A 24,883-nucleotide genomic window follows, 5' to 3' on the forward strand; every position below is an offset into this window, starting at 1 on the left:
GAGGCTCTGCCTGCAAAGAGAAATCAGGTATTCTGTGTGAGACTGTAGAGTTTTTAGATATATCTTCTAAAAGGGCTGCTCTCCCCTCCATATCTTCTGGTTTAGCAGTGACATACCTGACAGTTTCCTCTGTGATCCATGTATGATACCTGACCCAATGCCTGGATACTCTGGCAAGTTCTAAAGTAATCTAGATTTTTACAAAGTCAGTGTCATCTAAGCATTGCCCCTCCAGCCTCCTGGCTTCCTGGACTTTAATCAACCGAGCAGCCTTTTTTTTCACTGTAGTGAGTGGTTCACAAGCTGAGAGTGTTATGTCACTTCTCCAGCTATTCGTAACACCGCACAGATTAAATTATGCCTGTTTTAAAAGAGCAATATTCTTCACTATACCATGCTTTACTCAGTTCTGCATGTTACAAGCAGATATGTCTCTCATGTAGGAACAACGTACTACATCATTGCTAATGTCTTCTTGCTTGGCAGACTTTTGGGAATATTTCACCTTCGCAGTAGTTTGTAGAGAAAGCAAGCAACACAGAAAGGTCAGTCTGAATGGTTGCAGTGGAAGCCTGAAATTTCCTTTAAAAGTCATCTAAGTCCTGAACTCCTTCTGTGCTAGATTTTCTTATCATATTTGCAGCCAATAACTCCACAAGTTCTTCTTGTTACCATAGATATAATTTTTCAGCTAATAGGCAAAAATAGTCTTAACACTTTATACAAACATCAAGCTGCTGAAATAATTAGAAAGCTTTTGATCTTACACAGAGTCAAACAAAACCCTTATTCAGCTGTTGTGTACTGAAGGGTTGAATTAACAAGACAGCATCAATGAGACCATCTAACCAAATTATAGACCAACCCTTTTCCTTGGGAAACCTTTCCATTCCACCTTTAGGTTACAGCTGATCACACAAAAAATACATTTCCTCAGCATTTTTGATTTTTTTTAATTTTTTTAAAGTTAAGTATATTTCAGTGCTCTGTATCCTGTGACAGATGTGACCAATATCATATGAATTAGGGTGGGGTCCATGGTGACAAATCGTTGAGGGGAGAACTGTAAAGAAAGCACATAAGGAGTATTTCCCCAGATATGCTCCAGGTAAGAGTAATCACTGGAGACAGAGAACACTCAGCCCCCCTGTGGGGCAGAGTTTTGTCCCTTTTAATGAAACAATAACAATAAAATACAAAGAGTTAGAAACACAGAAATTGCAGCAATATACTTTACATGAAATTTATATATGCAGAGATGCTTCTTTGTATTTGTTAGAAAAGATAATAGAAACAGCATCTTAGGAAGCTTTAAGAAAAGCACAAACAACTCTCAGTGTTTTTTTTTTCTTGGTAGGTGATCTATTTATATGTCAAAACAGACCAATTGAAAAATTCCTTAAAAGAAGTTAAACTGAACATATGCAAGAGGAACTTGTTCCCTCTATTATGTGTTTTTATTCTGGAATAATTATTTTAAAACACAGACTAAAATACAATGAGTTTGATTAAGATAGTTTCAATAAGGAGTACAGAAAATGTGCCTATATATAATAATAGCAACGAACCTCATATTTTACAGTTTAATTTGCTGGGTCAATGTTTAATGCTTTTCCCATTAGCATTGGTGTGATTTCATGTGGAAAATAATCCCATTTCCTAACAAACTTTAGGAGATAACAAATATTTAATGACACCCTATGTAGAAACAATAAATAAATTTGAGTCGCTCTTGGACTCCAGTGGAAAGAGGTTATGAAAATTTTATAAGTTGGGAATTAATAAATTATAACCTGGCTGTTAAAATGTGAATCACTAAAGACTCTTGCCACCCTTTTCCTTTCTCTAATTAGAATTTAAAAATAAATAAATGAACAAATAAACTTGTCATGTTTAGAGGCTAACTTCTTTCTCCCGCACAAGTTGTGAAAGTAAGAAAACTTGATCCTATATAGTTTACATATTTGCATATACAAATTAGAAGGTTTTGAAAAGACAGGACTGAGATAAGGTATCAGTGGGATAAAATATAGCCCATTTATCAAATCATATTGTAACATACAAATCAACCACCCACAAAAATTTCTGGAGTCTCCAGATTCTTCACAGTGCTCTATACATTAAACAGCCATAAGAACTGCCAATGCAATTTTCAATTAGCAAAATAAAGTTAGATCAAGGCAGTCCTGTATTTGCCTTTATTTATGCACATTTCTCATTCACATTCAGAATGAGCAGAAATAAACACCACAATGATGATACAGGGACATTTATCAAAACAGAGTATGTACTGTGGAACTCAGATATTTGTCTGGTCAGCATGGGAATTTATGTAAGTGTCTGTTCATACACTGGCTCTGGCACTTCCACTAGTTTCTTCATGACCCTTCCTCATTGTTGAATTCTTCCTGTGTGTATGTGGAAAGGCAAATTGATCTTTCCAGGGCCATGAGGATTCAGGGATGAACAAAGCAGAAAGGAGTCAAAGCAGCCTCTTTTTCTTCATAGCAGAATGGAGGTGCACTTAAAATGTAATTCATTCTGAATCTGTGTTCCTGTCTGGGATTCTCTATGCATGTTTTGGACAACCTGGCCTTCTCTTATCCAGCTTGGAGAGGCTAAGCGCAATGGATAGCAGGCAGAGCCAGAGTGTGGGGAGAGCACTGAATGGAGCAGAGAGGCTCACAGAAGTCCCAGTGCTCTCTACAGTTGTCTCCACCTGCTTGTTTCCATCCCTGAGATTTCCTGGTGTACAGAGCTTAGCTCTTTCATCTTCTCTCTTTCCACAGTACCTCAGCAAGAGGAGCTGAGAATTCCATCAAGGGCAGCTTACAGGTCCCATCTCCTAAATTCATCTCAAGCATGGGGATCTTTTGCTCACAAAGGAGTACTCACTCTTATCCACATGACAGTTTGCTAAAATGTTCCTGCTAAATAAAATTCTTAATCATGTCTGCTTGCTTCCACTTTCTCATTGTTCACTGTATAGGGTGACCTATGAAGAAACTTGCTAGTTGGTAATACTAAAGGATGATTGTGCAGACCATATAGCTTTCATTAAAAATTGTTATTTATTGCAGTCTGGCTAAGCTGATTATTTATTAGGATCTGGCTAATACTCATAGCCACTTTATAACCTTTTGTTCCTCTTTTCCTTAGTATTTATGACTCATGATGTCATGATGTGTAAAACTGGTCAAGATTAGGTATGCCTCTGCTGAGCTGGAATTAAGCTTGGTGTTTTGCTGACTGTATGAGAGGGAGATACTGCATATTTGACTGGACTAATAACTTCTAGCACTGGCTCTTGCTGAAATCTCTCTTTTATTCATCTCAGCAAGTACCTCCTTCTCCAGATTTTGACAATTCATCATACTTTAACTCCCATTTGAGATTTCTATGTTTACAAACCAATGTTCTAGTCTGTTTGATGATATTCATTCTCTAGCACTATTTGTTGGCAGATAGTACCAGATCAAGTCCGCTAAGACTAGCAATATCAGAATCACAGAGTGTCATTCTTTCACCTAATGAATTATTTTGGATTTTTCAGACTAATTTTCCAAACAGGTCTGGTAACAGTCTTAGAAGCTACATGAAAACCAATAGGTTTTAAAAAATAGGTGTTACTGCCTGCACTCTTTTTGGTAAGTATTGTGTAGATACTACAGCTAGAGTTTTACTGACCCTCTCATAGTGTTCACTGTCTTCTGAAATGATTCTCTGCTTGAAGAATGGCTAACTACTTCACTTCATTGCCATGTCTTTTTCCTTCTCAGTAACATAATACTGAGTGTTTGTATGGATGTTTGTGCAGAAGAGATCCCCAGGAACGACCCTTGAATGTCTGATGTTCCCAGGCCCTCACCCTTCTTGGGAACAGCAGGATCCAGAGTCAGGATTTCTTAGAGTGTCTCATTTATGAGGCAAAGCCCATACAGGAACCTGAATGGCAGCTGTGGACCATCCAGGGATTCCTTTCACTATCATGGTCTTCTGTGGTCAGCCACGTATGGATTGTTCTGTGCTAATGGAAACCTGCCTCACAGCCAAGCACAATCAGGCCTTTTAATTGCATCATCCTGTGTTGCTTTCCTTTTATGTTACAGTACTTGGAACAGCAGGTGCAAGACTTCTGGTACTGAGCTCCAGCCATTCTCCACAAATGTGGTATTATGGGCTTAACCCACACTTTAGGAGTAGAACCTGTTCTGATCTTCCCTGCTCTGGCTCTCCGTGTAGCAGTCCTTAGGTTGAGGAGACCATTTGGGGACATGACAGAAAAAGGGGCAATGTACAGAATTTGGATGAGAATAACTATACAAAATTCACCAAAGCACAAGGTGTTTGGATCTGATGTTTGATTTGGGCTCATGCTTTTTGGATACATACAATCTTTTTAGATTTTTTCATGAACGGGAGTAAAAGAGACAAAAATATTTTTTCCATAGATTTACTGGTTGCCTCTGATTTCAGTTATGAGTTTTACCTGATCATTTTTCAGGCTCAGACAAGAGAAGCACTGTTATATTTAACAGGAGCATGGAAGAAACTGGAGAAAGAAACTCTCAAAACATTTTCACATGAGAAGGTAAATGAAATAGATTCTTGCTTATTCTAACCAGACTTTCAATAGATTAGGAACTTTGAATCCATATTTCACAGAATCGCAGAATAGTCAAGGTTGGAAGGGACCTCCAGAGATCATCTAGTCCAACTGCCCTGCGCCCCCACCAAGCAGGGTCACCCAGAGCAGGTTGCCCAGAACTGGCCAGAAGGCTTTTGAGTATCTCCAAGGATGGAGACTCCACAAACTCGCTGGGCAGCCTCTTCCAGTGGTCTCTCACCCTCACAGTGAAAACATTTTTCCTTTTGCTCAGACAGAACTTCCCATGTTTCAGTTTGTGCCCACTGCCTCTCATCCTATCACTGGGCACCCTGGAAGGAGTCTGGCTCTTTACACCCTCTTCCTCTTTACACCCTCCCTTCAGATGTTTATACACATTGATAAGGTCTGCCCTCAGCCTTCTCTTCTCCAGGCTGAACAGTTCCAGCTCTCTCAGCCTTTCCTCATATAAGTGATGCTCCAGTTCCTTAATCATTTTAGTAGCCCTTCACTGGACTCACTTCAGTAGCTCTTTCTCTCTCTTATACTTGGAAGCCCAGAACTGGACACAGTCCTCCAGGTGTGTTTCACCAGGGCTGAGTAGAGGGAAAGTATCACAATATTTGCTTCCATTGCTAAATTAGAACAGAAAATACAGAAATTCAGAAAAAGAAATTTTAAATTAAATTAAAGAAATTAAATTAAATTAAAACCATAAAGAGTCCAATATGAATTAATTCAACATTTTGTGCTAAAAAATTAGGGTCATTCTTGATTAAGCTGAATTGAGTCACTTGCCCTCTTGTTAAAAATTAAATCATATGAATTTTTACACTTGACTACAAAAATTCTGTATTATTCTTCCCTAATGAAAATCTGTCTCACAGCTGGCCACCCATTCTTTAGAAAGGAACCAAGCCTACTTTTAGTGCCCAAGACATGACTATTGGAAGCCCGCTGGGCAGTGATGTTTTGTGGGCTCAGTTCTTGCTATTTTATCTGCCAGGAAAAGTTTGCATAAAATGGCCTTTTAAATTCCAGCAGCTAGCCACTTTATTGGGGATGGATACCATTAATCTGAAAAGCCATATACACAGGCAATCATTTTGACCCTACAGCATCTCGCATGGTAGGTATAAGATTGAATGAGTGAGTAGTCTCCAGCTCATAACTCATATCCAGCTTACCACTCTTGGACCCCATTACAGTCCTAGCATCCACTTTTATAGATATGTATCTTTTGAGGTCAGCAGGAAGATTAAAGCATACTATGGGTCATGGCAGCTTAATTGCTTAGTAAGCCAAGAGAAGATGAGGATACGGATCACGGAAGATAAGGTCCTTAGTGATCAGATCCCCCCCACACCCCTCTTTTGTCACCATATCTCTAGTTAGTGGGGTGAGAAACAGGGTTGATAGTGTGTAGAAGCTTTCATTCCTGATGCCTATGCCATTCTCTCTCATAGATAAGCAGATCTTCTCCTAGTGTGCTAGCAATCCTTTTCCCAAAACTCAATGATTAAGAAAAATAAGAGGAAAAAAACAGCTAGTATTTCCTAGGCTGATTCAGGAAATAACAGTGGTGACCAGAAAATAATTTTTAAAATATGTTTTAAGCCTTCCAGTGTATTTGAATTCAAGGATTAATTTTGTTTCTCACTAAAGTTTTGGTATCACCCCCTTTGCAAAGAGTAACTAAAGAAATTCATTATTGGGGATGGTAATCTCTTCTGCCATTTCAGTCAGTGTTCTAAGGCAATGTAGCCTGGAGCTTTGCACATCTTGGCACTTGTTATAAAAGAGATTATTTCTAATAAGATTCACATTTATTAAGACTCCACTGTGGCTGCCCTAATCCTGGTCCTCTTGAAGTTAAATGGAGAATTCTCACTGACTTGACATAGGACCTGACCCAAGCAGAAAGATATCTTAAAATAAAAAGCAGCCTTATAACATCCCTCATTTTACTGGACTGAGAAATAACTTCACATTACCCTTTCTCACCACATTTTGTTCTTAGCAGGATACACAATGCACATTCTCACTCACTTGCTCAAACACCTGGTATGGATATTTTACAATAAGTTACCTTCCTCCTTATAAGGCGCATATCATAACCTGACGTAGGGCAAGTATATTTCACTCATCAAATTACTGTTTTCATTACTGTTTCAGTTACTGTTTTACAGCTGGGCTAGGCTCTGTAGGTTTGGATTCCTGATATAAGAGTTTTTCCTATCAAGCATAACTGTTTAGATAGGACCAAAGTGAGTTACATTTATGCCTAGGTCATGATGTGCATTTGTTGCGTTCCATTCCCAAATCAAATAAAATTATCCCAGAGAAGGATCTGGTTCAGTGGAAGATTATAAGAGGAATCCTGTATGCCATGAGCCTCTTACCTCAATATGAAGAATGACATTCAGGAATCCATGTCCTCTTCTCAGATGAGTTGCTCTAAACTTACAGCCACCCAAGGTAAACCAGGATATTCCATCTAGTTAGAAATATATAGCTACTAGCAGATATTATGAAAAGTAACAGCCACTAAGGTGTCCTCTACCACAACCCGGCCCTTGATGCTGTCTTCAGGATCCGCATTATCTTCATTGACGCCTATTCCTATTTCTTTCATGGATCTTATGTTTTTCATGATATCAACTGATAACAAATTGAACGGTTCAATAGTGATTTGGGCTAAAAAGAATTTACTTTGAGATACTCTTTTTAAAGGATTTCGGTTTTTGGTCCAATAGTTTCTACACAAAGTTGCCCAGAATTCCTAAAACTAAAAGAATATGGATGCTGAATTTTCTTACCTATTTACATATTTAGAGAAAGCAGTAAATAAAGACAACAATGCACAGTTGGTACCAACTCAGAATATTTCTCCTGATAATGTAAGTTGAGTATTTTTGTGCGAAATGTCTCTTTCTTAGGGTACTGTCCTCTGAAAAGATGAAACATCTGGTGTGTCATTTTTACTTGCCTTTATCTCTTGGAGAAAAATGGTCAGGTAGTTTCAGGGGATTCCTATTGTTCTTACAAAGTGGAAGGTGGCAAGTAAAATGACCCAGTTCATCTGTTCTATCTTTTCCGAGCGGCTTGTGCCACCGATGAATGAATATCCAGCATGAGGGCATGTCATACGGCATATCACAATAGTTTTAACCTGCAATAAAGGAAAAAAGGAATCAGTAGCTTCAGTGCAGTTAAAACTCTGGTTTAAAAAGATACAGATGTATGTATATGTATATATGCATATATATGCATATGTGTGTGTGTGTGTGTGTGTGTGTGTAATAAAAATAATTGTTTTGAATATCACAAGTCCTTCTGTATGAAGGCCTATTTTTTTCACTTTTAGTAAAATAGCCAGACTGATAACTGCTCGTGAACCAAGTCACACACTTTTTCTATTGTGAACAAGAAAGAGCTTACAAACAAAGATTTAATTCTTTAGCTAGTAAATAGTTTCTTGGCAGCACTTATAAGGGGTGCAAAATGCCTTTTATACATTGATTATAATCATAATTCTCATTGAATCATCAACTCCTATAGCAAGGACTGGTATTTTGTAATAATAAAGATTTGAATTTTTAGCCTCGTACAGCCTGCCCTGAACTACAGAATTGTATCAAGGACACAGCTAATGTAAATGACACTTTCTCTGCATTGCCACTATTATTGCATAGTGTGGGGAGAGGAAATTTGTCAATAAATGAGAAAGCTGTTTATAGCAAATACATGTCAGTGTTAACTGCCAAATTCTGCTTCCAAATTATCTAGAAACCACCTGCAGGTTTTTGAAAAATTACCCTTTCTATGAAATCTGTTGCATCATACCCTGGATAACTTTGGTCATGTAAGCAGCTCATTGAGATCCAATTTATTAGACTTATAAATCACACATTATTAATTCTCTTTTCTGACTGGACGCAAATATCTCTTGAATTCAGGGCACTCTCTATTAGAAATTAACTTTTCACCTTCCTTTAAATATACTGTTCTCAATAACTGCTACCAATGACTGTCTCAAAAGAACATTGAAGGAAAATAAACATGAAAGGAGCAATGAGCCAGCAAACCATTCTGACCAAGTACTTGGTAACAATATTTCGAGGTATTTCCTCAGCTCTGTGTCAACCATCCTGTCACCTATTACACTCTTTGGAACTTAGTCACTGTTGTTCATCTGGGTAACCCAGTCATCTAATCACCTAACTGAATACAAATAAGATGTATCTGGCAGGTCTGATGTGCCAGATATCACACAGTGCTTTAGCACTGTGCACAGGTGCAGCTTTCAATGACCCAAACACTTAGGCAAACTCATGAGGAAATGGTCAAGATTGTAAGATTCCTGGCTATCATTTGGCAAATATTAATGGAAAGTGACATCCTTTGAAGGCAATGTTTCAAGCTCAGCAAGCTGGCATTTTTCATCACAGTTCTGTCAATTTACCTGGTAACTGTTGCACCTGAGATGCAGCAGTTTCATCACATGCTTACTGATGACTTCTAGCAAATGCTGACTTCTGAACCACTGTGAGAAGTATACAGGAAAGCTAGAGACACCAGGAAATGCATTAAATCTTCCTCTACTTAAGCAACCCTGGACTGAGATTAAAAAAACCCCACTCTCGTGGGAACTTGCTGTTAGACCGTGGCCTCAAGCCATGACCATCATTGGCTATAGAGCAAAGAAGTAGCAGCATGTGTAGACATGGGAGCTCTGTTATTAAAGGAATCTGATCAGCTGAGCCAATATGTCTCCTGGAGATTCAGAGCAGAACATACAAGAATGCTGTGTGCCAAACTGCTCATTACCTCACACCTATCCCATCTCACCAGACGTCTTTTAGGAAATAACAGCAACAGCAGTGCTAATACTCCAGCATGTTTATACATAGACACTGCGCAAAGGCATGAAAGTCCCTGTCCCAATGCCTGTTGGAGCTAATAGGGGTTTTGCAACAAGTCCCAGGGGACAGAATGACTCCTCATATCTCCTCTCCATCCCTCCCCTCTCATGCATACATAAATATGTAGGCACAGTCAGGCCTTTACTTAATGAAACTTGTATTTAAAGTACATTAGAAAAATGTGTTGTTTGTGCAGAAAGTGATAATACAGATTTAATTAGTTTGATCTTGCTTTCTGTGGTAAGACTGAGTATGCTTAAATGATTATTGTGGCATTTCTTCTCTATTTTCCTTGTATATATCATGAATAATAATACAGTAAGTTTTCAAATGACTTTTCTGGTGGCTACTAGGCTATGAAGCAAAACGGGAGTGCTCACTGGAAGATTAACAATAACTTTATTGTTACGGTACATTTAATTCCAAACAAATTTGAAATTTAGATGACTTCACAAATCTTAATCCTTTCACTTGTCATGGAAATGCTATCATTTTTGGTATATGGCTGATCTTTAACAGTTCAGAAAAGCACAAGATTACTGTTTGGGACAGAAATCCTTTTTACCTAATGTAGTTGGCTAAAGGTTAAGTGTGTAGTCTAGTCTAGTTGTCTCAGCTCTTCTTAGTGAAAAGCTGATTCAACTCACCATGCACCTCTGTTATTACCTGGGCTAATGCAAAGGAACACACAGGATCAGAGGAATGTGGGATGGCTCCTTTTTGCAATAATATGGCTTTTAAGCCAACTCAAAAAATCTCAGAATCTCAGCTGGCTGATATAATCAGCACGGCCCCTTGATTTTACCATTGTTTCATTCTCAGCTGTGTTTTTTATTTTCCCCCTTACAAATTCCTTACATTAACTCTGCAAATTAAGGCAAGAAAATATCAGGGATGTTGTCTGAGCAGCATATTATATTTATAAAAATAACATTTAATTCCCTACTTCTCAGCAGATATTAAGAAACAAAGATGTATTATTAGTGTTACATTGCTCAACATAAAAGAGAAGAAGTGGGCCAGCTGAGAAGATTTCAATACACCCAATAGAATCAAACAAAAAGCAGGAAAATTAAGAAAAAAGAAAAGATAAGATGTTCTGAAAAGCTGGGACATGACTTGAAATGAGCAGGGCTGAAATTAATTTCTTCCCTCCAAACTCAAGACCTTTCTGCTCTCAAAATTTGCTCCAACATGTTGCTGATACAGTGTGATAATGAGGGATCTCAGTGACCTGTGTTGCATCTAAAAGATAAAAATTCATGTGGACTTGTTAAAAGAAGACTCAGCAGCCTGGTTTCTTTGTATAGATAAAGCCAGTCCAGGTTAACCAGAGTGTTAGAGGGAAGGAAGAAAGGGTTCTTGGTAGGGATCCCACTCACACTGAATTTGTCATCCTCAGGGAAGAGGTTGTACTGTGAAACTAGACCAATTATCACAAACCACATGGAAATATATTTATTCTCATGCTAAAAAAATTCATTTTTGTCTCAAAATCAGCACTTAAATAGTTTGAAAGTTCCATTTGTTTGCCTAGGCACCAAATTCAGATGTTATTGACAAAGATTTTTCTAACTTGCCTCTAATACTGTTGTCAGTTCTCCCTTTATCTCTGTTCCTTTCCACTTCCCCGCCTGAATGTCTATTCTCCTTTGCTTCACTGAGTCTCTACTCTGTATCTTGTTCCTTTTTCCCAACTACTTAGCTTTGAAGCTACTTCACTGAGGACATGTATCAGATGTGCTTAACAAATCAGCTCTAGCACTATGTGCAACTCATGCCTTTGGGTTTCATCACAAACTCAGCTCATGACCAAAGGTTTTCTCAGATTCATTAAATTTTTACAGAAGCTTGGTCATAATAACCCAGACCACTGTTTAATTCCATTATCAAGGACCAAGGAACCCAGTGGCTTCATGACATTTTCAAAGAAAACAATTTGTACTAGTAGTTTCTAAATTTAAATAATCTATTAGACTTGTAGGAAATTCTGGGGGGATGTGTACATGCAAATCATATACAGAAAAACTTTCTGGCTACATATAATATTCTTACGTTTGTCTTGTTTTAGCCTTAAGTTTTGTATTATCTACAGTATTGTACAGTTTTTGACTTACCTTTAGTAATTTTGCTTAGAAGTTATCTCTCATAATATAAATGTCGCCACATGGTTTCATTTGGTCTGCTGTGTGCACACATTTTGCCATTTCTGGTGTATCTTTCACAATCAGCTACTCCAATAAGTACAGTATCGTTTATGTCTGACTCATTAACCATGCAGTCATTTCTGTTTCACTTGGTTTTGCTCTTAGTAACAAAATGTTTTATCAAAATGGTAAAGCTGAGCAAATAATTTACATCAAACACTTTATCTTCCTTCTCCTCATGGGGTATCTATGACCAGATTTCACTTATTCCTCTATTATTAATTATTTAGACTTCTTCAACATTGACTAATTCATTTCTTATTATATGGATTAATTTACAGCTATCCTAAACTGAAATTAATTTCCTTCACTCTATAATTAGTTGGCTAGGTCAAGTCACTTTGTTTCAGATCCCTGGTCTGTCATGTGTCACAAACATTCTTTGCTTAGAAATTCATTTTGTAAAAATTCTCTTCCTGAAAATATCAGTGTCAGTAAAGTGGACAGCTCTTGAATGTTTACAGAAAAACAAATCTTTGTCTTTCCAGGCAAATGGCTTGTGTTTTGGATAACATTTTCATTCATATTTATTTTGTTGGGTTGTGAGAACGCTAAAAGTGCAGCAGGCTGGGGAAGTGAGGCTGAGATTTGCATGTATGTGTACTAGGTTACGTTCAGGATCTGCAAGGAGTCACAAACTGAAGACCCAAAACCCAGCACCTCCGGAGCCTTATTCTCAGATGTCCACCCTGCCTCAAAGAAGTGCAATGACATCAAGGTAGAGCTATAGCTGCTTGCTCAGGAAACACCAGGCTCAGACCAGGACACATCGGCCTGTCTCTGCTGTCCTTGAAGAAGACCACCAGTGGCATGAATTCACCTCACCCTCCTCTATTGACCTTCCATGAGAACAGACAGTAGCAATGCCTATTCAGTGGTTCCTCTGAAGGCAGCATACCAGGGTCTGGAAAACTGCTCTGGTCTCCTTGTAAGTGACTCCAAAATGAGCTTGGAAGTTTGTAAGTGCTGTCAGATCTCCCTTCTGCCAACTGCACCAGAGACATTTGGGGGGGTATCTCTCTGAATGCACTATTCTGAAAATTCCTGTGATGGGGGACAATCTGCCAATCACAGATTAACTGCTACACTTTTGTCTGGTTCCTGTTTTCAGAAAGATCAAGTGAGTGATATCTTCTGAGGAGGAAAGGTTTCTGTGCATGTACTGAGCAAGGGAGGGGCAGGTGACTCTTAAGATAATTGTTTTAGGGGAAAAAAAGAATCTGGTCATAGCAAATACACCCACAAGGTGCTGAAGCTTGTCTTGTAAATTGCTGAATCTCTTAAACTCCTTCTGAAATCTGCAGGCAAAACAATGATTTTAAAGGTGTCTAACACCTGAGCTTCTCAGAACTGCACTTCTCTACCCACCCTCTAGGCCTGCTGTCCTCTTGACTGACTTTTCAGGCAGCAGTCCCCTCTCTTAGGAGTTAGGCTGATATTAGAGCTGTAGTTGGCATAGAAGCAACCTGAAGACTCCTGACAGTACACTGTTGTGCCTCCCAGAGTGGCTTTGCACTGCTCAGTTAATGAGCTAATAGCTTTTCAAAGCCTAAGGGGAAAATGAGGGTGGAGATAGAACTAAAGCCCTTGCCAACTGCAAATGCACAAACCAAAAGCAGTTCCTTATTTAAGACTGAGACTTCTTTCACTACTTGGGATTAGCCTTAAAAAATCATGGCTCATCAACACTCACCCGCAGTCTCCATGGCTTTAAGGCCTGGAGGTGGTCAGGCAGTGAGCAGGTTCATGCTGGGGTAGGTCTTCACTGGCAAAGGTCCTGTAAAACTTCATCCTTAATTCAAAGCTGCCGTCTCTGAGGAGACAAGCACATGATCCTGCCACCAACCTGTAAGTGGGGAATCACAGTCGTCATAACATAGAAATGATGCCCCCTTGTTGTCTGTGGTGGTGAATCTGAACTAAGATTTCTGTCAAGCTGCTGCATGGGCTTGGCCCATTCAGGTTGGCAAAACTGTGAGATAAATTAGTGCATCTGTGATCTGCATCTAGAATTGGCTTCTCCTTCAGGTACCAACCTAGCATACAGCAGGCCAGAGAAAATGATGTTATCTATTTGATAATTTATTCTGGGAAAATGTTTTGAGTGGAACAACCAGTGGGAGATTTATCTTCCTTATTCAGCCATTACATATTCTCTGTTCTCTGCAGAACATGGTATTACTGTGGGGTGATTTCCTCACTGTCAGCTCATAAAAATACCACGTTATTTTGTTGTAGTTGGAGTGGCTCTGCCGGGAACACGTCCAAAGTAGTCAAATACCTACATGGACTGACTTGGCTGCCGGGCCTACTACATGCACTCTAAATATGGCAGGGCTAGACGTATTAGAACATACCAACCTAGTCACCACCACCTTCCTGCTCTTGTACTCTCCATAGTAAAATCAATGCACATTGTGCTCTCAGGCTGGGGCTATTTTTAGGTGTTTTTTTTCCACTCAGTCTGCAGCTGTTTTCAGTCACAAGCTTCTTTAACTAAAACAAATACACAGTCCTTGGCAAAGAAGAGGCTGTAAAGAGGACAGAAGTGTGCACATGATTCTTGGGCCTGCCTCACTCAGTTTTATGTAGTAACGGTCAGAGGGGAGCAAAATGTAGCATAATCTCTTAGGAAGCTAGACACTAGCACTAATCATTGTGTTCAGCCTTACCTTCAGGCCTGAATGCTCCAGAATGATCCATGAAGGGCAAGCTTCTTAGAGTAGAAAAATGTGGGAGGAGGAGAGCTGGAAGGTTACCAGACTCAGCATTATCTGCAACACCTCTCTGAGACACGCACACAGTCAGAGTCATTGCTCAGCCTTTTACCTTTAGTATACGCCAGTTCCTTCTACAAGATATGTAATCCCTTTGGTCCTATGGGGTTGTTGTCACTTCCTCTTTCTCCCTCCACACTGGGGAATAGGGAGAATGGAAAGAATGGGAAAAGTTACCACATGGGATGCCTCAGAAACAGTGGGTCTGCAAGCAGGAACTCTGACTTCTGTGGCATTTCATAAGATCTGCAATGCTGAGGGTTCAAGGTTGAGCTTCCCTTAATTTGTAGAAAGGGAACTCTGCTTCATTCTTTCTTCCCCCACTCCTCCCACCAGATCGCAAAGCAGAAATGGAAGTCCATAAGGACAGAGCTGCAGTTCTCTCTCTTCCATGTGGGAATGGCTTGGTTTACTGCCTTGGTAATAAGAGCAAGAGAGAACAGGTGAATCCAACTATGATGGTCTTGTTCGGCATGCTGAGAAAGATGTCATACTAGGATACCTCTGAAGTCAAGAAGAGCTGTGATAGCTTTCCCTGGGGTGGCCAAAAGCACCTTCAGCCTTGCTGGATCCACACAGCTGGTCAGCACTAGCTATAGCTGCTTCACCCTAGAGTCATCCCCAGATAGACTTGAACACAGTGTGCTTGGCCATACAGTTGCTCTGAGGGCAGCCTGCAACCAAACTGTTTTATCCCACCTGACCCAGTACCTTCAATCCCCACTGCATGCACTGAGCACATGTCCTGTACAGTCTGGGGAATGCCTTCTGCCAGTGCTAGAGCCTAAGATTTTAAGTCCTGTCTGTGTGAACGATCAGCCTCAAGCTTTCTCACACAGACAGCATGGGCCTAGCTCCAAAAGATGAGCTTTGGAGCTAGTTCTCACTGTTCCCAGACAATCCTCACATTTGTTTCTGGAGGACATGTGTTTGTTGTCATTACATCACTGCAGTTCTCAAGAAGTTCCCTAAAGGTAGTCTTAAAGCCCTGATCCAAGGCCTGGACCCTCAGTACCTTACAACCAACTTCCATTGCCTTGCCCAGATGAGCTGCACTTGTTCCATGAGTCTCATCTCACTACATGTGTGATGCAGAGACTAGTCTCATGACTCAGGCAATGCAGAGTCCTGTGTGTCCTATGTTAATCTGAAAACTGAAAACAATTCCTTATTCATCAGTCCATACCCACTTCCACTCCCATGACCATGACCATAAAAAAGAAAAGAAAGAAAACCCCTCCACCTTTGCAGCTGAAGCCTTCTGCACACAAAACAGATGCAAAGCCTGACAGGGCTGCCTGACCTAGAAAATTTGGGACAGGGAGGAGTTTAAGTGTTCTCTGTTTTTTAGTACCTTGTGATCTCTTGGGTGTGATATAAGTCCATCCTGACATGTTAATTCATGGATCAATATTCCTTGAGCCCCAGTTCCCCATACTGCCTATCTTGTGTCTCTTGCCTGGATTGACACTGTGGGGCTTGGGAACATCCCACTACTTCATGTTGCCATTAGATCTGCTGCAGCTTAGCCCTCTTGCCTCCCCAGACATGCTCCAGAAAAAAAAAAATGCAGGCACACAGGCATGAAGGAAACTGTGGTATTCTCCTGCAGGCCTCATGGTCTGAAGGATTTGGAGACCAGGCCTGCAGTGCAAACCCCAAAACAACGTTCAAGCTCCAGTGTGGAAAAAACTACTGACTCCCCAGGCAAGGAGACTGAAGGATGACTCACCCCCCAGATGGACCATTAAAGGCAGGAGGGAGCCAGTTCAGTCCGGGAACCCTAAATACTAAGGCCTCTGTGGATGTAGCCCTGTGAGCTAGCCTGTGAATGGGGGAGGTGTAAGGGAACTGAAAAGTACCTTTTTTATAGTCATAATTCCTGGCACTTTCCAAAGCAGCAGTTGAGGGGATGCTTTGTCCTTTCTTTAGTGTGTGCCTTCAGCTTCAAGAAAGTTATCCTTGATGATCTCTTTGCTGTGGCTCAGCTAAGCTGCAACTTAACCCATTGACATTTCCATAGTAAGATTTTTCTCATCACCCTTTAGGGACTTGTTTTCTGTTTCCCTTGCTCATCCTGAGCATAAGTTACTTGGGCTTTGCCAGACTGCTGTCATGACAGAGCTGTTATCCCATCAAAGGCAGCAGGATCAGGTGGGAATCTTCATGTCTCCACCATGCCACTCCATTCATCTGAGGAACCTCACTGAAATAATGGGAATACTCCTGATGGATATTATGTGCTATGCTCGATAGCAAGTATTATGCTTGATAGCAAGTATTAGAGGGATTGGAAGCTTAGATTGTAAAATCCCAGTGGGCCTCCTTAATCAATCCAGCACTAGGCACACTTTTGACATGCAATAAGAACCAGACTGTCTTCCAGATATCACTCTATTTAAAGAGCTTTATTCTGTGATACAGGCCCTTTGCTGTGAGGCTCATACAACCAAGAGAAGTGTAATTTTAGCTTTCCCTGTTTTCACTGAGCAGTGTACTTACTGGTGCCACTACATAAAAGGTAAACTAACTCTTGTGGTAACTAAAAAATGCTGTACAATGAGAGTCTTTTATGCTCTTCTTCTGCCTTGCATTGCTGAAAAATCAGCTTTGGTGTTTTGCTGTTTTGTTGTTCAATATGGAAACTTTCTCATACTATTCTCACATTGACCATTGCGAGAAGTGCTGCCATCCTCCATACAGACTCTCTACATCACGTTGTCGAAACCAGATATGTCTTGTTGTGCTATACTATCAAGTTCCTCACTACCTTTTGCATGAAAAGCAAACAAAGGCACTTGTTTCAAGAAATCAGAAGTGTGCAGATTATATTTCACATGTGTGAGTTTCCTTGTTTTTATTAAAATTAAGTTTGCTCGTTTTCCGTGTTCAAGCTAGTTTGAAATGAGGATCACCTTGTATCCTAGGAAACACAGTGAGAATTTTATATGTGATCACATTTTTATCCATGTTATGAAAAAAGCAGCTGGTAATTAGGTGCATTATTCATAGGAAAGCTTGTTGAGTGCAGTGTCTGTGCGGTTCCAGCTTCGATTAGAATTTGTTTGGAAGAACTACTTCATACCTTTCAATTGCCCCTCGTTAACTGTAATCATTACTGTTCTGTAGCCCTAGCTTGCTTTAATTTGTGCAAAACAGCACAGACAAATGTTATTCAAAAAAAAGAAGAAACTAATTTCTGGGATCCCTTTCATTTTGCTTGACATAACTTTGCCCTTTCTGTCCACCAGAAATCATTATTATTTATTGAAGGGAAGAGTTTGTCTTGTAGGGACTTGCCGGCAGTGGGAAAGGTGCCAAGCTGTCCTGGTTCAGGGATAGCACCTGAGCTGTGGAACAGACCCAATTCTCACATGTAGGTAATGCAAAGGATGGTGCTGAAGTCCCAGTTGAAGCCTGGGCCAGTCTGCATAGGAGGGACAGATGTCACAACTCCTGTAGCTTCAACTCTCCCACCAAGGGTAGAGTGACAGAGCAGAAAATACACAGCTATGCCACTCCCTGAAAAAAGTGTAAGCAGCAAGGATTATATTAGCTCAGTGATGCCTACATATTTGCCTATTAAGACAAGTCCTAAATCATGCCCAGCAGAGTGACTGGAGGTTGTCAGATAGCTAGCTGGCTAGCCAGGAATTAGCTGCCTCACTCCAGGCACTGTTATCTCCTGCTGTGGAGATGAGAGTCAGGACAGCTTCTCTGGACCCAGAGAATCCAGGGCAATAAAATCCTTTTGCAGAGGAGGAGTGACATTCTTCATTTCTCAGTCTGGCTTTCTCACAGAGCTCGTTAGTACTAGGAAAAAACTTTTCTCCAAAGCTAGCAAAAAGGCAGGCACCAATGTCTGTGCCTGTTGCTAAGAGAAAGTCTCAGGGACTCTTTAAACAAAGTATTTGGTGTACACCTTATGGCAGGTTGCATTCTAGCCCACAGCCAAACAGCACATTGCTCAGTGGACAAAACTTGTCTGCCTTATAGTGTGCAATCTGCCACTCCCAAGAAACACAGCTGGAAAGCTAAAAATGGCTGCTCCTCCTTTGACCTTTGAAATTTTCTTGGTTTCTTCACAATTAGGCTTTCCAGTTGGATAGGATACATAGCCAGGTGGTGGCAGCTTCCCTTAAGCTCTGTGGGAAGGACAGTGGCCACAACTGAACTGCCAGATCTCTGCAGCATTCAGCGCAGTTGAGGTACTGCTGTCTCACAAAGTTGACAGGATTTTGAGATGAATGAGATTCTTGACATAATCCCAGGAGATCGTGCTAACGGATGTCCAGATCTCTGTTGGAAGTTCTACTAAAATCTCACTGTACTCCCCTCCTTGTCTTGATTTTGGCTTCCTGCATGCTACAAACTGTATCCATGTCCTTTTTGTCTCAACATCAAGAGTTCACTGCATCCTGATGATATTAATGATCCCACATTAATGAGCTGATGCACCATCAGCTAATAAAACACACCACATGAAATCTCTTTGATGTTGCAGACACTGCCCTGTCTCTTTCCAAGATTCAATTTTTGGTTTTTCAAAATTCTTCAGTAGGCTATCTACTCTCAAATAAATATCAGATGTTTCCACCTGTGTAGCTTTGCCACTCAGAAGACAGAAATGTATACAAGAAAATAAAGTGGAAAGAACAACAGTACTGAGATATAGTGGGGTGACTGGATGGGACATGCACTTTGCAGCCTAACTGCCATTTCAGAACATCCATCCTAAAGACTGCAGAGCATCTGCATAGCTACACATATTCAGATTGAAGTTCTATGTCTGCATTGCCAGCACAGAATTTCTGATGAGCCATATAGTCCTGACTGAGAACTATCAAAAACTGCATGACTGGGAAGTAGGCTCCTCTGCACACAAGTGTCCTTGTTTCTCACCGAAAAAATCTTGTCATCATAGCCCAGTCGTGCACTTGGGCTTCCTCCAGAGACTTCTCTGTAAAAGAAATCCAAGAAGTCCTCATAGATGGCACTCAGACTTGGAGATCTCCATGTGGAAAATATTTTTGGAAAGACAAATAACTGTAACTGGGTCAGACAAGATTTTTTTTGTCCTACTGCCCCTGAAAATAAAGATGGGTAAGGCCATTGTTTCTCTGCTTATGCGGCACAGAGACTTCTGAACCCTTCCAAAGCATGCTAAAATGGGCAAATAAGGATATCCAATGCATATTAATATTTTTATCATGTAAGGAAGTGCATTTAAGAGAGAGACAGAAAGAGAGAGAGGATATTTAATCATAACACAACTGTAAATAGCCACTCTGTTAATCTTTTGATTAGGATATTAGCAGTTTCTACTACAAGTCATCTGTATTTGCTTCTGAAGAAATTAATGTCAGTATTTTGCTTAAAATGGTGACAAAGTAATGTCTTTTCTCCTCTTAGCAGCAGACAATACGCTTACACACACACTGCCAATTGCATCCTGCAGAAATAGATTGCTTTGAAATAGCCATCAATAAACAGATGCTAGGGTCCAAATAAACCCCAGCAAAATATCCACTTGACTAAATGATGCGTCAACACATTTGAGGCTTTTTTTGTTTGAAAAAACATCTGAAATGTTTTGCAAAGTCCTGAACCAATACAGTAGATTAGATGATCCTTAATGATGCAACATAATCATCTTCAACACTGATCTCTCAGAAGCAAGGTGACATAAACCTACCATAAAATCAGTAGAAATATATCTTCTAAATTTTGTGCTTTTTCTGTTCTTCACTTAGAATTCTGTGTGCCTGGAACAGGCTACCATTTAGAGGCTCACCATGATTTCCAGGATAGACCTTTAACATTCATTTTCAGGCTTCTGCCCTCAGAAAAGTTACTCTCCTCTCTTAAAACTGGAAGGAGCTGACGGCTGGGGACCAGATTTTTTTGCCTCGCCTTCTTAATGAGATCGCTGTACTGCATCTACCTAGCAGACAGCTAAAAGCAGACATCTCTAAGCAAAATATATGTCAGTGTTATCAATCCCATTTCACATGTAAGACCCCAAATGAATCACGAAAGGGCTGAGTTCACTGTATTTGCTCTCCTGTGGATTCCACCCACACATTGGCTCTAGGCTCAGCAAAAGCTCAAGGGAAAAAATGGGTTTCCCTCCTCTCCTGACTCTCTTCAACCTCTTTGGGCAGTGGTTCTAACCAGTGCTACAGACTATCCCTTCACACTAAACAAAAAAAGCAAAACGCTACCCCAGACTAGCCTGCATTATTATGGATGTCACTGATGACCAAGTGCATTTCTGGGCTAAAATATTACATTCACCTTAATCAGGCATTAAAGCCTGTTTTAGGCATGTGTTTTCTCAAGCACCAGTCCACCTCTCCCCCAATTACAAAAAAATAGAGAGCAGACGTGGCCCTTATCTGTGAATATATCTTCTTTCACAGGCAGTGGCTCACTATTTCGATTGTCATTATGAGGAGCCTTGACAAGAGAAGGTCTGTGTGGAAGAAGGACCTGGATGGAGGTGAGAACAGCATGCTGTGATGAGGTCTCATGTGACACTCAAGGGTGGAGCCCCGTGTAGCTCCATGACAGAGGCCATGGGACTTGCTGCAGAAGCCCGTGGCACAAAAGCATTATGGCACAATTCTGTTTCTGAATCACATGTTCCCTTTTAGAAAAATTCAGTTTCTTGAAGTTGAGCCTTTCTGGCTGTGAAGAAAAAAAATAAACTACCACTCATTTTAGTCACAGTGATGCTGACTAAATTAGACGGGGCCTGAAGCAGTCAGTTTGGTGAGTGCATAGGCTGTCATTCATTTATCCTCATCCAAATCTAACTCCCTAACTTCAGGCCATTACTGGCCCTTTTAGCACCCTGTTTAATGTCCTTTTCCTGGGAACCAAACTGCTCTCCCTGACGATCAACCAATGCTTCACCTACCCAGCTAGCAAACCCTCTAGATCTCCTTAATTGCTTTCTCAGAACAGGCCTGTATCTCTGATATAAACTTCATCAGCTGAGTTAAAAATATAGTAAATACAATAAATTATTATTAAATTATAATACAGTAAAACAAATGGAATTCCATAACCAATTACATGCTAGAGATGGTACCGCAATGCATAGGCTACTCATTCTCAAACTGAAGCCAGTCATCTTGTTACATATGCTTGAAGCTGTGCCAGAATCTCCTATGTTCTCTTCTGAAGCCCCAAAGAATGAAGGGACCCTGCACACTGTGAATCATGTTGGGCTCCCACTGCAGAACTGAGTCAGGCCTTGCTCCAAAGAGCTCAAACCACTGGCTGCACTGTCCCTGATCTAAACACTTGATGTGTCCTGTCTGCAATGAGTCTGTGCTTCTGTTGGTATTGCTGAGCTGTCCTAGCCTGCTTTCCTGTGTGTGCGCCTGGTAATGCTCTTTTGCTTCACAGTTTACTGAAATAAAGACAGTAATTATTACAGAAGGCTCTTTAAACAGATAGAAGATGTTGGGTTCAAAGCAAATAAGCAGAATGGGTTTGTAAAAAATAAGACCATACCAAATATTGATGAGCAAATTCTATGAGAGAAAGGCATAATTAATGGAAGAGGGACTCCCTTCGTCCAGTTTTTGACTCCTTTTGCAGGTGAGCTTGTGGAAATCAATAGCTTATAGTACTCTTAAGTGAGAGGTGGGCCAGGCCCAAGTGAATTACAAGAGTAAGATCTGCACGTGTAGTGAGAATTAGGCTCAGAATATCAAGGGCCTGTTTTTTTCTTATAAAGATTCTGACACCTTTGTCTCACAAAATCTTACTTGCTAAATTAATTCAAATGGGCTGTGTAGATTTGTCACATGGAGAAAAATGCCATGAAGATGCAGGGAATGACCCTGTAAAAAGCAGTAGGGACCATCACTTCTGACATTGTCAGTGAACTGGAGGAGGGTCAAACAGACAGCTTGATCCTGCAGAGTGAACTTACAGTAGGTAGCACACTGCTTGAGGAGACCCACTGGTACTGCCAGCATGGGCTGCACAAATGGGAGTGTGAGCTCTCCCGCATCAGTTTCTATCTCACCCATACTGAATGGTGGGAGAAAATAAATCTATTATCTCAGCACAGGAATAAAGTTGGTAGGTGTCCTATTGAGAGATATATAAAGTAACTAATAGTACTGCAGATGTGTGGAAGAGTTGGAAAATGTCCTAGCAGGGTCTTTAGAGAAGAATATGTTTCCTGCTGAGGAGCTGTTCTTCAGCTCTATATCTGAAGCAAGTGTGTGGGATAGGTGAAGGAAAAGAGGAAAGGCATTGAAAGATGATTGGATTATGGAGGGATGGATCAACATCATTCCTTTCTGAGCTGCACAAGCCTCCTGTAAGGTGTGTATGTATGTATATATAAAAGAGATGGAGAGAAAAAAAAAACCACACTGCTTGTTTTAAAGGATTACAGAACTGAAAAGAGGCACAGAGGTAATGTGAGAGTGATTTTTCCAGTTACTACTGGTGCAGTAGTCCACTGAAAATATGCCAATTCCCTTTCTTACCCTCTTTGCTCAATATATGTATTTAGATGTGAGCAGAAACATTGTTAAGCTTAGATCCCAAATGCCACTTTGATAGCTGCCAAGATTTGGGGCGAGGGAGAAGGGGGTTCTGTAGCAGCAATAATACAATGCTATATTTTCTATCTTGGTAGACAATTGCATGAGAAGTTCTCCTGTCTCCAACATGTACAATATTTCAAACCTTCCTGCCAAAAAAAAAATGGAAAAAATCAAAAAAGCGTTGGGGCAACAATAACTTATTTGACATCAAGATACATGGGTTTTACATGTTTATTTCCTCAAATATTCAATTAAAAGCTTACTTACTGTGGCAGATGCCGTATCACACGCTGCATATGCTCCCTCTCCAATACAGAGCAGCTTTTTAGAAATGACTGCCAAAATGTTTTAAGAACTTTTATAATGTTTTCAGGACAAATCATAAAATGTAATAAGTCACATATTTTTGGGTGTATTTTATTGATCATTTGGTATTAGCTTTTTGTTTGTTTGTTTTTCTTGTTTGTTTGGGGAAGGAGAAATTGTTTCCATGCAAAGAGGGAGAGAAGGAAACTGTTGGTTTACTGGAAACTGGGCATATAAGATTTGTGGTGAAAGGATGGCTGGAATGCACTGAGTGAGACAAGTTTTTTGTTTGGACTTCTCTTTGTTCCTGCATGTGAAATGCAAAACGATAAAGTGCAACTACCACTGACAGAAACCTCAGTAAGTTCAGTTGCACTGAAAGCATATTACTTCTCTGAAAATGATCTCTGCAAATTCTGTTGTTGGCCATTTGGTTAGCTATAATGTGGGTACAAACAGTCTGTTTTCCAAAATCCATGTTTGATTTCCATTCATAAATTAGTGCATGTGTTAACCGAATTTAGATAGATTAAATATTAAATAAATGCAATACATCTTAATCAATCCAAACCTAGTATAGTGACCTATAATACCTCACAACATAAGGCAATCATTAGAGGCTTTTAAGAAGAAAGGTATTTTCTGGTTGACACAGCTCTCCATAAAGGAGATACTGCATGTTTCCTATACCATTTAAAACCAGGTGCTGGTTCAAGGTGCTAGACTATCTACCAAAGGGTGTAATCAGTTATGATGATTTCCATGTCTTTCTTTTGACTGTTACTAATAAATCATCTCCAAGAAAACTCCAAAGCATCAGAAGAGGAGAGAAGTGAAAAAGAAGACTGAAGGTAAAAGCACTCACATTTGTGCCTGCTGAAGCCTTGTGTAATCCCAAGAAAGAAGGTCCCTGGGAAGATAGTAGTCTTGTTCAGCAAAGGAGTATCAGCTCTAGCAAACAAGGTGGGTTTTTACAACGTGACCATAACTCATGCCAGCTGACATGTCACGAACAGGTCAAGAGTCAGAGAGTAATATGGATCTGTTTTAGCTATCGTCAGTGCCTGTTCCAGTCTCTGTAAACAAAAACACTGGATCAATATGCTTGAAATGACAGAGCTTTATGGATTTTGAGGGGCTTTTAAGGCAAAAAAATTCCAAAGTGTTTTCACTGCAGAGTGAATCCTGACTGTCACCTGAACATGGCACTTAGCTGTCTGTGTTGTCCACAGAGAGCCTTTAACCTTGGCTACATGGTGCTTTCAATCCAGGACAGGTCGTGTTTCAATTTAAGCTTCTGTTTCACTTCAGCATGAGCTTATGAACTACTTCCCTTGCTATAAGAAAATAAGCTAATGAAAGCCCATGGCTGTGAGGCCTCCAAAATATACCTCTCTTTTCTTTTGGGAATGATTCAGAACTGAAACACCATGCTTGACTCCTTTCTACTAAACTTCCACAATATTCAAGCAGAGATGCTATGTGA

General features: G+C 40.2%; 1 long non-coding RNA gene across 9 annotated transcripts in view; it reads right to left on the minus strand.

Annotated features, from left to right (window-relative positions):
- The window catches only part of LOC112988245 (uncharacterized), a 51,613-nt gene that overhangs the window by 22,907 nt on the left and 3,823 nt on the right, over positions 1 to 24,883 (minus strand). For 5 of the 9 annotated variants that reach the window (XR_003260482.2, XR_010387749.1, XR_010387748.1 and 2 more), the window contains 4 exons: positions 24,263 to 24,473; positions 13,432 to 23,426; positions 7,009 to 7,778; positions 5,128 to 5,241 (listed from right to left, as the gene is read on the minus strand). This is a non-coding gene — a long non-coding RNA (uncharacterized LOC112988245). The remainder of the gene's footprint in view (positions 1 to 5,127; positions 5,242 to 7,008; positions 7,779 to 13,431; positions 23,427 to 24,262; positions 24,474 to 24,883) is intronic. The other 4 variants (XR_010387752.1, XR_010387747.1, XR_010387750.1 and 1 more) reach the window with 4 other exon arrangements.

This window comes from Dromaius novaehollandiae, chromosome 2 (genome assembly GCF_036370855.1).
Source record: "Dromaius novaehollandiae isolate bDroNov1 chromosome 2, bDroNov1.hap1, whole genome shotgun sequence".
Lineage (NCBI taxonomy): Eukaryota > Metazoa > Chordata > Aves > Casuariiformes > Dromaiidae > Dromaius > Dromaius novaehollandiae.